Below are 4,238 nucleotides of genomic sequence, written 5' to 3' on the forward strand. Positions count from 1 at the left end.
CCGATAGTGTTAACAAAATAATGAAATGATTTTTGACCTATGTAACACCAAATTAATGATACTTTAAATTTATATAAATATCGACAAACCCATCCCGCTATGTAACTCTGTCTCGAGATATTTTAACTCGCACTATATCATCTTAATTTTTTATATTTATTGTTTTGTATTATAAATATTAGCTTGAGATGCTATGTTATTTATTAAGATTGTAACCTTTTACATTTTATAATATTGACGCTTCTTATAAAGTTTAAATATTTATAATACTTAGAATTCTTAAAATGGTTGAGTATTCCTCATATTTGAAGTTTCGTAAAATTTTAAATATATTATTAATATTTTAAAGGTCTTTTAACTTTATAAAAAGTTGAAATATTTATAATATTTAAATTTAATAAATTTCAAACTTCATGAACGTTTAAATATTATTAATATTTTATAAAGTTTAACTTTCTAAAAAAAATAAATATTTATAATAGTTCTACTTTTTATAAAATATAAATATTTATCATATTTATATTTTTAAAAATCTTTAATAATGAACGGAATAAACCAAATAAAAGTTTTTTAAAAAGTTTGAATGCCTGATAAATCAAGCTTTTTGTATTATGAATCATTTTGGTCTCTTTTATAGTATGACTCTGAACCGCCCAACTTTTTTAGGCGAAGTGGGATATTGTATCCGTAAATTGAGTAATATACGTCCATTTTTAAAAAGTTATATTACATCATATGCAGGAAAAAATCACAATTTTTATTAACTATATGTATTATAGAATAATTCAAGATAATTTAAATATAAATTAAAATAAAAATGAAAAGAAATCATATATTTATGTTTGAATGAGGTAGAAAGATTTCCTTATTTTTTTTAATCTTACTTATAATTAATTTAGAATTTTTTGTAAATAATATTAAAGTCAATGCATTAAATGCAAAAACTTTCCAAAAAATATTTTTGAGCAAAAACCGCTGCAAAAATACTAGTATAGATAGTATATGCATTTGTTTCAATTTGTTCCTTTTTCTCTTCTTCCTTTTTTTTTTTTATCGTTGTCGAGTTTTTGGGAAATCACAAGTTATACACAATCATTAAATCTGTATTAGTTTAACCCTTGACGTTTCTAATATTTAATCATACAGTTCATTACAAATTAAAGGAGATAAAAACAGTTTAAATCGACGATGAAGTGATCAATATGAGAACAAAAAAACGTAACGAACTGTCTTTTTTTTTGGGGGCAAACTATGAGATGAACTGTTATATTTATTTTGTGTGTGTTATAAATGTTAAAACCACTAACCAATAATTAAAACAACGTCTTGAGAAAAGAGTAAAAGACGCATATACCTTGGCGAAACTCATACATTAATTAGGTGAATCAATCTATATATATATTTTCGAATACACTTAGCAAATAAATCCTGAAATTGGAATCTATTTACAACTATGCCATTGTCATTAAATAATTAATTTAATAAACAAATTAACTTTGCTTATATATTTTTTTAATAGAAACTAAGTGTTTTAAAAGGTAACAAACATATTTGCAAATGTATACAAATTTTATTTTCTTATTTTATAAGAACGTGAATGAAGAAGTTTATGCCTACAAGTAAACCCGTGAATATTAACATGTGAACACAAGTATTGTTCTTTACTTGATAAACTTTTGAAAAATTGATTTGATAAAAAGTGGTTTTTAGCCTCACATACTATTTTTTACTTTCACGGATTTCGTATGATGAGTTTTTGCAGATTAAAAATCTTTAAACATGTTGCGTGATCCGCCTAGCATAGCGGGTTTGGACTATAGAGCCAACACTAAAACTATTAGTTTATTTCATATACTATAGATTTGTATTCATAGTTTGGTAAATTAACTTTTAAATTATTTAGTATATGAACTACAAAATATTACACATACTTATTCCAAAAAATGAAAAAATTGTATACACATAAAAATATACACTAACTTACCATATAGCCATATACCTCTGTTTAATCATAGAAAACAAAAGTAATTATTTTAAAATTTTATATTCTATCTAATAACAAATATAATGTAATTAGGTTCTAAATTATATAAAACGTAAGAAGAAGAAAAAAAATTCTAAACAAAATTATAAATTAATTAGATAAAAGTTAACTAACTCAGAATATGAAAACTAAATATATTATAAATTATTATTTAAAATATAATAATTTATATTTTAGTCTCGCGGTGTACCGCGGGTGAAATCCTAGTCAATATTATAATTAACAGAAAAGTTACAGTTATATTCTGTAGGTAAAGTTTGGTGCTTAATACCTGAAATTATACTTCCATTAAACAAAATTTTCCTTTATATTTTATAATTAACACAAAAGTATACGAGAATGAAGAAGCTCAATTGTAAGAAAACGAAGGTGGAAGAGCTCATCGAGAAGTTATAGAAGTTAAGAATTGAAGGAGATTATGGAAAACCAACAATTTTTACTTTTTTTCAGTGAAGCTCTTATATGAATAAGTATTGCGATATTGTTACATATTTTTTACGGTAACCAAATAGCATATAATTTCAAAAGTACGTTGATTAGTAACAAAAATAGTAAGACAATATGACTATTATATCCATTGAAAGAGAGTAAGATCATTAGTTCAAACCACCATTGAGATTGGTTTTTAATTCATATACATGGGCTGATGAATTAAACTAGGGGGAGAAAGGTTAACTATATATATTTATTGATTTATTATCTGTCTACATTTATTTTCATTATAATTGTTAATAAAAAATAATTTGCAGAGAAATGAACCTTCACGAGGTCTAACCTTCAAAGTAAAGTTATTGCCTTAATTAATCATATACTTGTGAGAGAAGTAGTAAGTTTGTGTTAGTGGCGTAGGTGGAGAGTTGAAGTACGCAACTCAACTATTATCACCTTTTTTGAGCTATAAATGGAGATGTTTATAAGAGTTTTTGGTCATGCAAAATTAAGTTACTTGGGAAGGCTTCAGAATATTAGTGTGAAATAATAATTAAACAAAGATTGTCAAAAAGGCTACACGATTCTGTCTTAGAAGCACCTCTATATACAAAAAGTGTAATCTCTAAAGTGAGATTAATGTCTTAATTAACCATTTATAAAAGTTAAAGAGAAAAGTAGTATTAAGTTTGTTATTAGTGACTAGATGGATAGTTTAAAGTGCGCAATTCACCATTATATATTTTCACCTTTGTCAGTAGAGATACATTCTTAGAATAGGATTATATACATTCCATCGCATTACATATTTACATTACGCAGAAACCTACATGGCCACATATAAAAAATTAATTTTAACTAATTAATCATATTAAGTTTGTTATTAGTCACTAGATGGATAGTGAAATACGCAATTCACCATATCACCTTATTCAATAGAGATGCATATGCATGCATCATGCATGCTTGGAAGAGGGTTTACATCCCAACACATTACATTACGCAAACTTGTAACATCCGCGAACTAGAAAAATGCAATTTTGGTTTGAGTGTCGATCGACACCATGGGTATGTCGATCGACACCATATTTTTCGATTTCGACCGGTTTGATTTGATTGTGTTTTGGTTCGGTTTGTTTCAATTGGAAACCCTTAAACCGAGTATATAAGAAGGGAAGCGACAAATTAAGGGTTTTGGAAGGTTGTTTTGTCGCCGTTGAGTGAGAAAAAGAAAGAAAGAAGAGAGAAAGCGTTTTGAGAGATTTTTGTCTTGTTCTTGGTGTTTTTGGTGAGATCTGTGGCTGTGGAAGGGAGAGCTGTTGTTGGGAACGAAGGAGAAACTTCATAAGGTGTTGGTTCCACTATTTCTCATTCAAATCTTCCTGTAAAAGAGGTGAGTGCTTGACCATGGTTGATCTAAGCCTGAGATCTCTTTTGTTTGGCTGTTCTTTGTCTATTTGTGTTGTTTGCTTGCTTGGGTGTGTTGTTTTTGGGTTTCCCATAGGTTTCCAAGGCATTTGGGTGAGTTAGGGACGGTTTCGAGATGATTGGAAACGGAGGATCGTCATTCGTGTTCGTGCAGTTCGCGTCTGCAGAAGCAGTGTCGATTGACACCAAGTTAGCGTCGGTCGACACCACTCAGCATCGGTCGACACCGAGTTAGCGTCAGTCGACACCCTCAGCATCGATCGACACTGAGTTAGCGTCGGTCGACACCAGTCTCATTTGAGACTTGTTTTCCTGGTTTGATGTATTGCGTGTGTTT

Source organism: Camelina sativa, chromosome 3 (genome assembly GCF_030686135.1).
Source record: "Camelina sativa cultivar CO46 ecotype springtype chromosome 3, ASM3068613v1".
NCBI classification, from domain to species: domain Eukaryota; kingdom Viridiplantae; phylum Streptophyta; class Magnoliopsida; order Brassicales; family Brassicaceae; genus Camelina; species Camelina sativa.